General features: G+C 45.5%; 1 long non-coding RNA gene across 2 annotated transcripts in view; it reads left to right on the top strand.

Moving 5' to 3' along the window:
* Positions 1–1,236: 1,236 nt before the first annotated feature.
* LOC127000303 (uncharacterized) overlaps positions 1,237–14,270 on the top strand; it is a 71,468-nt gene continuing 58,434 nt past the window's right edge. For both annotated transcript variants that reach the window (XR_007753872.1, XR_007753873.1), the window contains exons 1-2: positions 1,237–1,360; positions 12,852–12,951. This is a non-coding gene — a long non-coding RNA (uncharacterized LOC127000303). The remainder of the gene's footprint in view (positions 1,361–12,851; positions 12,952–14,270) is intronic.

Here is a 14,270-nt window from a genome sequence, read left to right on the forward strand (position 1 = left end):
GAGAGAGAGAGAGAGAGAGAGAGAGAGAGAGAGAGAGAGCAGGTGTGAGTGAGGAATTTAATTAACTGAAAAATGGACTCAAGCCACAAATGCGAGAAATTGTTGAACGACGCGGACTCGAAGACCAACATCTGCGTCCCTGGGCTTAGTGCGGCCAAGAAAAGGTATGTTGAGCTGCTATTTTTCTATCATTTATCATTTACTGTTGTTATTAATCCATTTATACATCTACTTTCATCGCCTAATCTGTCTACATATACTCCACACCCTTGTTAAAAAGCCATGATATTGAGTGTTATCAGAATCTATATTAATATTTCATGTAATTTCGTTAGGAAGAATTTGGCTCCTCTCCCTGGCCGAGATGATTTATTGTGTACCATTAACACACAACTGGCTTTAGTGTGTGACGACCCTCCCTCGTCTGCCGCCTCTCCTTTCACCTGGCAACAAGAAGGTGTGGAGGCGTCGGTAACTGACTGGTAGAAGTGAAGACCAGTTACAATCTCGGGACTTCAACACAAACATTCGAGGCTTCACTGACTCACTGACCGACCCGAGACACTCCCCAGTCAGTACTTATGTGGGAGAGGTAAAAAATAGTAGCAACAGCCTCCAAAATAGTATCAGTAACATCATCGCTCTATGGTAACCCGTTCCAGAGCATAGACACATCTCTGCAGCATCCCCAAGGCTTCATAACCAAGAGTGAACTAAAAAAGCTTCATGAACAAGTCTGGGTGCGCAGGGAGATGAAACGCTCAGATGTGTTATAATGACTTCTTCATATTTACGCTGTTTTCAGTTGTCTCATAATTCAAGGTGTCCGAACCATCCTGAAATACGATAAGTGTCTTCGCATAGCTATACGTAATATGTCTAGTCATCAGTTGTGTGGCCAGTCAATGTTAACAATGATTCTCTTCGTTCCATCATCAATCTCCTCTAACTATCCTCATCACGTCATTATGGAATACTAGTTGAATCTGCAAGTAACAGTCCGCCAATCTGCTCAGTCCCTTGAGGCATGTCGGTCACAGTGAGGCGGGAGAAAGGGAGAAGGAGAGATCACGCAGAGTACATCCCGGAGGCCGCGGCGTGGAAGTAAATGTTGGAGGGGAGACGCAACTCGACTCAGTTTACGCGAGGCGGGTCAGAGTCTACCCTAGTTTATAGCCGAGACTTAATTAGCAATCAGGCGAGACGCGAGTCAGTCACATTATTGTTATTGATCCATTAGCTATCATTTTCACGACTCGAGGGGGTACTTACGTGTGACTCCTTGGCTGTTATGTCTTGTGGTTTCGTGTTGTGTTGGAACCTTCACCACCATCACCACCACGACCACAGCAAGTCCAAGGTAAGATAAATTTTCTCCACTGGTCGAGGTTTTATCGTCCTCTTTCGTGACTTGGGAAATTTATGGCTCCTCCCTGTCTTTCCTCCTTAGTCCATCTCTCCCTCGCCGGCTTCCCTCGTGTCAGTTCCCTTTGAGCCTCAGGACTATTAGGCTGCATCAATTTCGGTAGTGAGTCCGTTAGGCCGTTAGAATCTAATCGTCCGTAAGATGATTAGTCCCCAGCATGAACCATTAGGCCGTGAGTTGCTTGGGCCGAAGGAAGAGAAGTATCCTAAACTGTGGATATATAGATAGATAGATTGGCAGTTTATTGGCCACCAGTTACATACGGATGCGGTGCAGTTTTATGACGGTAACTTTTCGCTGCTTAATTAACTATATATAAACTAAGACCCCCATCTCAACTAACGGAAAAGTAACATATCTTCACCAAATTTGTAACCTATCGGCGGTAAAGATAGCACCCAATCTCCATCTAATGACACGTAGAGATATTAAGATTCATGACGGAGCGAGGAACAAAGCTTCAGCAATGTCATTTGAAAGTTACAAAAGCACACGCACAAGAGTTTGATTTCAAGCGATCCGGAGAACCTTTATTCTTTAACGTATTGGCACCTTAGTACGCCTGTTAGTGAAGCCTCTCGTAGAAGTTCCTGGAATTTTCTTGGACTGTTTGATGATCCTAGTGATAGATGTACACGACTTCTGCACCCTGAACGAAAAAAAAAAACACCCATTAATTCTCGGTTAATCTTCTTTGTAGCCTTGGAAGGTAATCGTAATGGGAGCCCCGGAGCCGTCCAGTTCACCCGTAACGACCTAATGACTCACTGACGATACGCCCCGTTCACGCGTTCACCAGGGCGGGTTAGCGATCTCAGGGCGCCGCTGCTCGTGTCTCAGTGGTAAAGGAAGGAAAGGAAATGGATTCTCAGAGTGAAGAAGATATCGCCAAACGAATCGCTAAGTTCCCAAAGTCTTGAGGCGATAAGAAGAGGAGGAGGAGGAGGAGGAGATGGAGGTGGGAGAGGAAGAGGAGGGAGAAAAGGAGGAGACCAAAAATAAAACTCGGGATAAGCGATGCATTAGTGAATACGAGTAAAATAAAAGAAAGATTAAGATTAGGAAAATGCCTCTTGAGTGCTCCGCCAGCATCAAAATCGCTCACTTATTACCTACCGCTATTGTAAAACTGCTACGAGAGAGAGAGAAGAAGTAGGAATGAAAAATGCGAATATGTAATGGAGAGATCAGAGGAATTAAAGGAGATGAGAGGAGGAGAGAACAGAGAAGGGAGGATTGAGATTATACTGAAGAGAGAGAGAGAGAGAGATTTACATAGATTTACATAGAAAATCAGACCACTCAGACCCCATGGTCCAGACTTGGTGGTCTGTCCTTAAACCTAAGTGATTTTACATTAATCAGAAGACTCCAAAACGTTGCACTTCTACTCTAGTTGATATTAAGTTGAAGGAAGTGACGATCGAGTTTGTTTTTGAAGGAGTCAATCGTGTTACACTGGACCACTGATGGTGGAAGCTTATTCCATTCTCGCACTACAACGTTGGTGAAGAAAAATTTTGTGCAGTCTGAATTTACTTGTCTACATCTGAGTTTTACGCCATTGTTCCTCGTGCGCAGACTGTCATCGATCATAAACAATGTTGATCTGTCTACATTCGTGAAACCATTAAGTATTTTAAAACATTCGATCAATTTTCCTCGGAGGCGACGTTTCTCAAGAGAGAACATGTTAAGGGTAGAAAACCTTTCTTCGTAGGATTTGTTGCGCAAGGAAGGGATCATTTTCGTTGCCCGACGCTGAACACCTTCGAATTTAGCAATATCCTTTGCATGGTGGGGGGACCAAAACTGTACCGCATATTCCAAGTGGGGTCTGATTAAACTGTTGTAGAGCGGGAGTATTACATCTTTATTCTTGAATACAAAGGTTCTTTTAATGAAGCCCAACATTCTGTTCGCTTTATTTGCTGCATCGATGCATTGCTGTGAGAATTTGAGGTTTGACGCGATTTTGACCCCCAAGTCTTTGACGCATTGAACGCTTTTGAGTTTAACGCCGCGCATTTCGTACTCGAACTTCTTATTCCTCGTTCCAACTTGAAGGACCTGGCACTTGTCTACGTTAAAGGGCATCTCCCATCCATCCGACCAAGCTGAAATTTTGTGCAAATCCTCTTGGAGGTTTTGCCTGTCTTCGTCAGTGAGAACCGAGTTACCAATCTTTGTGTCGTCAGCAAATTTACTAATGCGGTTATTGAGTCCAACATCCACGTCGTTGATGTAAATAATGAAGAGCACTGGGCCAAGGACCGAGCCCTGAGGGACGCCACTAGTGACCGGCGCCCACTCTGAGTTAAATCCGTCAATCACTACTCTTTGTTGTCTGTTGCTCAACCAATTCGCGATCCATTGGTTTACTTGACCGTCAATACCTATTTGCTTTAATTTGTAAAGTAATTTATGATGCGGGACTTTATCAAACGCTTTCTGGAAATCAAGATAGACTACGTCCAGTGATTTGGTTACGTCATAAACAGTGAAGAGGTCGTTATAAAAGGTTAATAGGTTTGATAGGCAGGATCTTTTGTTTCGGAAGCCATGTTGTGAGTCCCCAATCAATGAGTGGCTTTCAAGGTAACTCACAATTTTGTCTCTAATTATGCCCTCAAGTAGCTTACCTACAACCGAAGTTAGACTAATGGGCCTGTAATTACCTGGTACTTTTTTGTCTCCTTTCTTGAAAATCGGTGTCACGTTAGCCTTTTTCCAATCTGAAGGGACGATGCCTTATCGCAAGGACATATTGAATACGGTTGTGAGGGAGGAGAGTATTTCGCTCTTCGTTTCTTTCAGCAGAGTTGGATATACTTTGTCAGGTCCAGGACTTTTATTTGTTTTAAGTGAATGGAGAGCTTTAAGGACTTCATCGGTTGTTATTTCAAAATTAGGCAATGCATGCACGAGATTTACAATAGTACTGGTGTTGGTGGTAGCGAGAGGAAGACTGTTAGTATTAAACACCGAGGAAAAGTAATTTTTTAAGAGGTTTGCAATGTGTTGGCTGTCAGTCACTAGTGCACCGTCGCTGTTTGTTAAAGGTCCAATACCACTTTTGATAGCCTTTCTGTTGATTATGTAACTGAAGAAGGATTTCGGGTTATTTTTACAGTTGGCTGCAATATTTTCTTCATATCTACGCTTTGCCTGACCTACTAGTCTTTTTACTCGTCGCCTGGCATCATTATAGAGTCTAATGTTCTCGGGCGTGCTTTGTTCTTTCTTTAACCTGTAAAACAATTTTCTCTCACTGACTGATTGTTTAATTTCGCTATTAAACCACGGTGGGCTTTTATTAGTGTTAATTCGCTTCTCGCACAAGGGGACGAATGTGTTCTGCTGAGTGAGTAAGTGATTTTTAAGGCTTAGCCAGGCTTCCTCTACGTTGCCGTCATCTGATAGTTGTATTTCTGTTAGTTTTTGTCGGATTTCTACGAAGTTAGCTCTTTTGAAATTGGGCACCTTTACTTTATTTTCAGTCACTGATGATTGAGCTTTAATGTCGACGCGCACTAATTTATGATCGCAAGAACCGAGGTGTTCTCCTTCCGTGACACTACTGACAAGGTTATCTTGGGTCGTTATAACAAGGTCGAGTATATTATTTTGTCGAGTTGGCTCAGAAACCATTTGGCTTAGATAATTTTCTTCTAGAAATTCGATCATTCTATGTGACTCGCCTTCTGTACCTGACAGTGTCGCCCAGTCGATATGGGGGAGGTTAAAGTCCCCTAATATCAGTGAGTCGCTGTTATTAAGTGACTGCCTTAAGACGCTGTACATTTCAAGGTCGTCATCGAGTGATTGCCCGGGAGGTCTGTAGGTGACAGATATATTTAAATTGACTTTTGCAATGTTTACTCGCACGTACAAATGTTCAACGTTACTGTTTCCCGGTGTTTTGTCAGTGGGTTGCAAATAGCTTTTGACATAAAGGGCGACGCCACCGCCTCTACGGTTTACACGATCTTTGTTGAAGAGTCTGTAGCCATCTATGTTGTATTCGGAACTTAAATCAATATTTGTGGTGTCGATAAATGTTTCGGTTATAGCAATTATGTCAAAATTTTCTGTTAAAGCAAGACATCTCAGTTCATCAAATTTGTTTCTTAGGCTACGCGCATTGAAACTAAGGATTTTTAAGTTATCTAGAGGCTTGGTAATAGAGGTGGTGGTACTTGCGGGATCACGGTTACGGGTTTGTTGCGATGCACGGCGTCTATTTACACGGGCGGGGTGGAGGGACGTGGCCGTGACTCGTTTTTTGCTCGGATGACACGCACTGCTTCGTTGAGGAGCCTTCCGAGTCTGGGAGAAAGGTGCAATCCGTCCCTGTGGAAGAGCTCATTTTGTCCATAGAAATTGTCCCATGCGTTTAGGAACTCCACGTCAAGCTCCCTACAAAGAGTCTGTAAGCGGTTGTTTAGGCTGAAGGCCTTACTGAAAAAGTCGCTCTCCGCCCAAGTCCGTGGTAGAACTCCTGAAATCAAAATGTTAGGGGATTTAGTCTTATACTGCTGGATGAGCCTACGGTACTTCTCCAGGAGTTCCTCAGACCGGGTCGTGGTGACGTCGTTCGTACCTGTGTGAATAACAAACAGTGAATCATTAGTAGCCTGGGGGGAGATCTCCTCAAGAGCAGCAGTTATGTCGTCGATCCCAGCACCAGGATAGCAATAGTTCCGTCTTCGACGAGGAACTCTGCCGCAGAACTCAACGACCTGCTGGCGAATCATGGAGTCACCCACAAGGAAGGTGCTCTCCTGCTCGTCTTCCTCCTCCAGAATGGCAAACCTGTTGAAGCAATGACCAGGATAAATCGCTTGTCTGGCTGGTTTGGCTCCTCCATTCACGACGGTGAAGCCATCATGGTCGGTGCCACTAGCATCCTCCCGTTGCGTGGTGTTGTCCGCTGGTGTCGACGGTACCGCTGAGGGCAAGGGGGCGGTTGGAGAAGGGTTTGGCACCACAGCAACGTTAGCCTGGATGAATTCCTGCAAGGAGGCAACAGTGCGAGAAAGCTCTATTATTTTATTCTGACCTGCTTCCATCTTCTCTTCTTGCTCCTGCAGTCTGGTCTCGAGATGCTGCCTGGTGAGAGAAAGCTCTATTATTTTATTCTGGCCTTCTTCCATCTTCTCTTCCTGCTCCTGCAGTCTTGTCTCGAGATGCTGCCTGGAGAGACACAGTCGACAGACAGCAGAACGCCCTGTAAAAAAGTGAGCTGAGAGAGAGAGAGAGAGAGAGAGAGAGAGAGAGAGAGAGAGAGAGAGAGAGAGAGAGAGAGAGAGAGAGAGAGAGAGAGAGAGAGAGAGAGAGAGAGAGAGAGAGAGAACGGGGCACTGACTAACTGGAAGAGATAAGAGAGAGGGAGGGAGGGAGGCATTTGGGACAGGCCGTGGAAAATTTTAATGAGATATGAAAGACAACTGATGATGGGAGTGCGAGATGAGAGAGGGAGAGAGCGAGAGTGTGGGCGAGGCGACCGACCAAACATCGAGTCGTTGCTCTCTTTGAACGTGAATTTGATTGAATGATGCGTCGTGCAATGTGACTGGCTGACTGGCTGATGTTTGCGGGTCCTGAACAGTGACTGACCCGGGAAGAAAAGTAGAGAGGAATGACCTGGGAACACACACACACACACACAAAAAAAAAAAAGAAGAGCTTTGTATATATATTTTTTTCTGTCATCTTTCTGTTCATTATATTTCGCGAGCTTTTGTTACCTTACACACACACACACACACACACACACACACACACACACACACACACACACACACACACACACACACACACACACACATATTTTATCTGAGTTGCAGAATGGGACCAGCTTTGTATGTGTGTGTGTGTGTGTGCGCTCTTCCTTCCCTCATTATGTGTCATTCTAGTTCGTATATTTCCTTACTCTCTCCTTCTCTTAATCCTTCTTGAACCTCTTTTTTTTCTCTTCTTTTTAACTGAATTTCTTGCATAATATTTTTCCCCATCAAATATCGTTTTGTCTCCGCTCAACATTTCTTTCTCACGCTCGTCTTCATATAGCGTAAGGAGCCTTCATAACGTCTAGCTGCTTCCATTACGTTCTTCTTTTCTTCATTAAAGTTTTCCTCTTCCATCTCTCAACTTATTCTCCTGTTATGGATTTCCTCCTCCTTTCCTGCCTCTCGTCAGTAGAATGAATAGCTTGTTTTTATCCACACAATCCGCTCAATCTCATTCTCTTCATGCATGCAGCCTCCTACACTCATGGTCTTATTTATAACACACTTTTGTTCCTGTCCCCGCTGCCGTTTGTTTGTCCTCCGTACGAGGTTGTTGGTGCAGTTCTTATTCAAAAGTATCATTGTATCTTCAATAATTTCTGCGAAGTTAGAAATATGTGGGTGATTTGCATGGAACTTGAATTTTCATACATAAGAAATTGTCATCTTTTCCCTCTTGTTTAGTTTTTTTTTTTGCTTCACTTTGTTCCATTCAAATACTGATAAAAATTTCGAGTAAGAAAAGGCAGTCCGCTCCTGAGGCTTGCTGGGAATGGGCCGCCGAGTAATGTGTTTTGTGACGACATGGCGCCCTCGATTCAAAGTTAATTTCGTGCCGCGCCCTCACAGGGATTTGTTTGGGTCTTGACATGTCTTGAGGTCGAGAGGCATTATGGGAGGGCCCTCGAGCGGCTCTCTGCCCGCCCTTCTCTACACTCTCCGCCTCTTTTACCGGCGAGGGTCGGCCTGTGTCCACACACGCGTAGGGTTGTGATGAAAAGCTCGTTTGAAGATCAATGCCCGCGGGACAGCATAATGGAGAGGCCGGAGCACTGTGACGCTGGAGAGGCCCAGTTTCTTATTCTCGGGAACATACGAGTCAGAGCAAAGGGCGGCGTTAGTCCTGTACAGTTGCTCCCGGGGCGCGGCGCTGCTCGGCGAATGATGTGGCCGAGGCTGTTCACTCCAGGGCCGCGCCGTCTAGCCTCGTCACCGCTGTAAATATTCTGCGCCTCCCTCCCACCACGAGGCGGCGCCGCCCCGCCATCGGAAACCACTAAAGTCGAAAATATCCGTCGACTGTGTTGACGCTGACGGAGGCTGAGCGGCCCTCCTCCCACGACGGCACGGGGCGGCTGCTACACACACACACACACACACACACACAGCATGGAATGCACACATACACCATGGGCGGGACTATAAGAGCTTAGCTCTGGCCCTGTAGACTACAAATAGGTAAATACACACACACACACACACACACACACACACACACACACACACACACACACCATAGGCGGCACAAGTAGGGCGCCTGTGTCTCCGTGGCCTCGGCGTATCGGCCTTGGCAACGATTTCTAGTCCATAGCAATTCCATTTTCAGGAAATTAATGCGGAATTTCTTTAGAAAACATTTTAATAAAATTTAAATCAGGGAAGGCATTCCCAAAGCAATTAAACGTCCGAAGCAAAAATTGCTTCACTTTAATTTACTCCACAGAAAGAACACGTTATTTTTTTGCAATCCCCGCCTCTAATGAACGAGTGTCGGCGTTATTTTTCATCATCAACGAGGCTCTGCTTGTTTACGCGGGGAAATAGGGCGGAAAGGGAACCGAGGAATGGGCTGAGAGGGGAAGGAGGCGAGGGATGCGAGGGAATGAGGCGAGAGATGCTAGTGAGAGAGGAGAAGAGGAATAAAAAGGAATATTGACCGCGGGAAGACAAATGAGGAAGTTGAGGAAGAAAGTGAAAAAGAAGGGCGAAGGAGAGAGGGTTAGGTGGAAGGAGGCAACGAGAAGATTGAGAAAAAAACGTATTTGGAAAAGAAGTGAGGACGATGGCGAAGTAAAAAGTTTAAGTGGGGTCACGGAGGAGAATGAGGAACTGTATTTGAGCCTTTGAAGAGTTGAGGAACACGGAAGAAGAGAGAGGAGAGAAAATCTAGGAGGAAGGAAGATGCAGTGGAGAGAACGAGTAAGAGAAAATCAGATAAAGAGGACAAGAGGAAAAGAGGGTAAGGATAGGATAGAATGCAGAGAAGGATTATGAGGGACGGGGATGACGAAGAGAACAAAGGAGAGGGCAATGTAGATAAGGGCTTGATAAAGAAGAGGGAACTGAAGAAGGGAAATGTCTAAGGAACTGAGTATTGGGGCCTTGGAGAACTGGAAGAAAGGGAGGGAGAAAGAGAATATTCATGGGATCAGAAGAAAAATGCAAAGGAGGACGAGATGTAGAGGAGGAAGAGGTGAGGAGGGAGAAGCAGGGAAGGGAAGGGGAGCAAGGAGAAGGGCGAGAAAATGGAGATGAGGAAGAAGAGAGACAAGGAAGGAGAAGCAGAGAAGAGAGGAATGCACGGAGCGAGAGAACGAAGACGGGACCAAGGACGAGAAAAAGAAAAATGACGAAGATGAAGGGTGAAGGAAGGAAGGAAGGAAGGGAGGGCAGGAAGACGTCGCAGCGGAGACAATGGAGGTGAAGACCCGTCACAAATTTGGCAGGAAGAATTGGAGGCGCCCGACCGCACGTTATGGCCGCCAAATTTAATGCCCCAATTCATCACGAGGAAAACTTCATTAAGAGGAGCAGTTGGGCGGCCGAGGTGCTCTCCGTCTCGCTCCTGAAGGCCCCTTGACATCCGCGCGGGAAGAAATGATACAACTTGGGGCGGGAGGACCAGTTACGAGGGTGCAGGAGTAGGGGGGGAGGGAGGGGGGGGGGGGGCTGTCTCCTTTCCTAACGCGAAGACGCTCATCAAGAAAAGGAGAACACGAAGAAAAGGAAAATGATATACAACTTGGTGCGGGAGGGCCATGCAGTTATGAGGGTGCCAGAGTATAGGTTTGTCTTCTTTTCTTACGCGAAGACACAGGAAGAAAAAAGAAAATTAGGCTCGTGTTGGAGTAGGGATTTGTCTTTTCTTCCTTACGCCAAGACACTCACGAGGAGGAAAAAAAGAACGACGAAGAAAAAAGAAATTATCCTCCGCTACGTCCCTGCATTTTTTTCCTTGCCTGCTCGCCGCCGCCACTCGAGGGAGGAATTAAGACTTAACGAGGTACAAGAGAAGAATGGAGGCGGCATATAGGACGAAGGAAAATGAAAGTGGATTAATGAGCGGAGTGAAAAACGTGAGAGATTAAGGAGAGCGAGAGAGCGTGAGAGAGAGAGGAGAAAAAATGAAAAAGAGATACATGAATTAGATTATGAGGATGCAGACATGAGGAGGACATTGATAAAGGAACTAACTATTTGAGATGAGTACTGTTGCCTCCTCTTCTTCCTCTTCTTCCTCTTCCTCCTTTCTTCTTAACACTGAACAACACAAAGCCATTTAGATACTAAGAATTCGTTAAAATACCAGACAATTTTTCCATGTCCTTCCTGGTTTTATTCCTTCCCCCTCCTCCTCTTCCACCTCAATCCCAGATCCTCCTCCTCCTCCTCCTTCTCTTCTTCCATCACTCACTCATCCTCGCGCGATAATTGGTTCCATTGAGGGCAGAGCGACGCACGCCTTCCATTACCTTCCATGGCTAAGGAGGCTGGTCGCCGCTTTGTCCGTTCACCGCCGTCATCACCGCCAGCCGCCGCCGTCCGCACCGCCGCTCAGAGCCTGTATTGGCGGAATCACCTCCAATCATGAGTTTATCCCCAGTGCTTCGGCTGGCGAGGTACTACACACACACACACACACACACACACACACACACACACACACACACACACACACACACACACACACACACACACACACACACACACACACACACACACACTTGTTCTTTATTTTTTCTTTTCTTTTTGTTTTAGTTTTAATATTTTTGGGTTTCCTTTTAGGTGAGTTTCGTTTTGGCTTTCTTCTTCTTCCTCCGTTCATTCTAAACAGTGCCCCTGAAATAAATGGTTTAATTACAGGGATTTTTGACATAATTTTCCATCGTTTCCACCACTCAGCTTCCTTCCCTTGTCCCTCCGCATTGTTTCCTCGGCTGCCTGATTTCTTTTTCCTTCTCTTCTTCCTCGGTTCGTCCCAAATATTGTCCCAGAACGTCTTGAATTAAGGGCATTCTTCTTTCTACATAATTCTACACCTTTACCAACGCTCTACTTCCTTCTCTTGTCCTCCTAATTTGCTCTCTCGACTGACTTCCTCTTCCTCCTCATCTTCTTTCTTGGGTTCCAAATAGTGTCCCAGAACGTCTTGGTTTCGGGACGTTCTCAGTCGGTTGGCCTTGACTCGACATAAACTTGAAGTCTTTTGTCGAGCTCTCCTTCCTCAATCTCCTGCCCGTCGGGTGTTCCAGGGGAATATATGTCTTATTCTCTCTCTCTCTCTCTCTCTCTCTCTCTCTCTCTCTCTCTCTCTCTCTCTCTCTCTCTCTCTCTCTCTCTCTCTCTCTCTCTCTCTCTCTCTCTCTCTCTCTCTCTCTCTTATTCTTTCGTGATTCCTTTTTTGCCTAATTTCTTCCTCTCTTTCCTCCCTCTCTCTCTCCCTCCTCCTCCTCCTCCTCCTCCAAGGTAATATTGCTATCCTCGAAAATCTTCAACAGCGAAAATCTTGGGATGAAAAATTTCACTGCAGTAATGTGGCGAACGTGTGTGTGTGTGTGTGTGTGTGTGGTTTATGACGTGTATGAGTGAGCGAGAAGCATAGAAGTAGGAGGAAATGAAGGAAGAGGAGGAGGAGGAGGAGGAGGAGGTAATGAGGAAGAGGCGAAGGAGATGGAATGAGGAGGAATATGTAGGAGCTAAGAGCCATCTAGTGTCGAGGAAAATGCACAATTATTTTCTCATTCTCTCGGAAAAAATAGACTTGCTTTATTCTTTTGTTTTTCTTTCAACTACTAAAAATGCACCTCTTTTTTTTTTTTCTTTCAGACTACTAAGATATCTGAAGGAGGCTGCGTGGTGGTGTTTGTCATCGAATGTAAAGTAAAACAAGTGTAGCATATATATAGCTGAGGTCTCTTATAAAACTTATTTGACGAACTACTTTTATGGCGGATGTTTAAGAGGTAACCCGCAGCCCAGCGTTCCCAGATATGCGATACATTATCCCGAAATACTCAAATTAGCTTCAGGAAAGTCGAAAACATCTCTTTTCAACGGTTTTAGTGAGAACTATGACAAAATCGTGCGTAGGTGTGAGGGAATAGGGTTAGAAGTCGGGTAGAAATCTGGAAATATTATGTTTTTCGTATGGTCATCTGTAACGCTGCGCCAGGCTCCTCACTCACTCAGTCGTAACATGCGCCTGGTGATGGGAGATTGAAGATTTGTTTCTTGATATTCTCAGTGTTTATATGGACCATGGAGAGCCAGAGTGGTCGTCAGGGAACAGCAGCATTAGCTAAGACTACAGTTCACACCAAGAGCAGTGGTTCATCTCCCAATGCTGCTTGCAGGTTCGTTCTTGGTCAGTGGTTTGGAGCCTCGCGCCGTGGTGTGAGTCCTCGTGTGTCTCAGTCGGCGCCGCAGGGTCGGGGAGTAGCTCAAACCACCTTAGTAAGTACAGCACTTCATGATTTATATTTGTTGTCAAGTTGCAGGCTCGGGAGATAGGGTACTGCTATAAGATATTTGATAGTTTTTTTCAAAGAATTATTTAGATTATATGAATGAAATGACAATATTGTGTTTCATGCAGAGGGATAGACAGATACATGTTTTAAAGTTCTGTTTCACGACACAACTTGTCCTCCGTTCACACACACACACACACACACACACACACTAAAGAAACGATGCACAAAATAAACCGGTGCTCGCAGGGGTTGCATAGTGACCCTAATATGGCCGTGGTAATGGTCAGGAACCCTTGCTGATTGCTGTGCCGTCGTTAGCATGTGTGTGTGTGTGTGTGTGTGTGTTAGCGAGGGCGGGCTGGGCTGCCTCACTACTAGGATGGGGCGCTTGTGTCGTTGTGGCGGTGTACGTGAACGAAATTAAAACGACAATGTAATCATGTTAGCTATTTTCCTTCCCAAAGTCTGTTAATCGAGCTTGATTGTGTGTATGTGTGTGTGAGCGTGATTTGAGGCGTAATGTAAGAGTTACTTGTGCAATTTACGGCAGTGGAGTTAAAACTAAGGGTCTGCATAGGAGGGAACAAAGAGGGCCCAAGCTATGTCGATGAGTCTGGTGCCTGTACATGATCATCTAACATGCCAAAGTGCATTCATATGGAGTCTAGTAGGATGCCATATTTTCTCGGGGGATGTCTTGGCCTTCCCATCCCCCTTTGAGGCTACATTCACGGTCTTACCTGCCACTCTGAAGAACAATTTTAGGATGATATTTATTTCTCCCATGTTGTATTTTTTTTCTAGCTCAGTGCGGGAATGCAGCATGTATCGTACACGCTTTCGGTTATGCAATTAATGGCCCGCAGTATATTTTATAGGTGGGCAAGGTCAGCGCGCTGTATATATACATAGGCGGGGCAATATTTCCCAGTCAGAGAATAATGGAAATGCGAGCAGCCAACAAACTATCTCGCAGTGCAGTGGCGGCGCGCAGCACACCGCCCGCCTCGCATTCTTTACACGACCGATGATACACCAACGAGCACGAGCCCTCACCGGCGCGCTGGGGGGGAATGCAGCAATGCGTGTATAATGACTGGAGTTCCTGCATCGGTAATCTTGGTGTTAGCGTCATGTTAAGCTTCCATTGGCGTAGATTGCATAGCTTCCCTTCATTCTCTGTGATGTGAATTGACTTATCTTTAGTTATTTTTATCTCTTGTCGTTGGGTCAGGTTTTATCTTGCTCTGATCTCATATTCATATTCATATTCGTGAACATTTCGCCACACAAGCACAT

Source organism: Eriocheir sinensis, chromosome 18 (assembly GCF_024679095.1).
Source record: "Eriocheir sinensis breed Jianghai 21 chromosome 18, ASM2467909v1, whole genome shotgun sequence".
Taxonomy (NCBI): Eukaryota; Metazoa; Arthropoda; class Malacostraca; order Decapoda; family Varunidae; genus Eriocheir; species Eriocheir sinensis.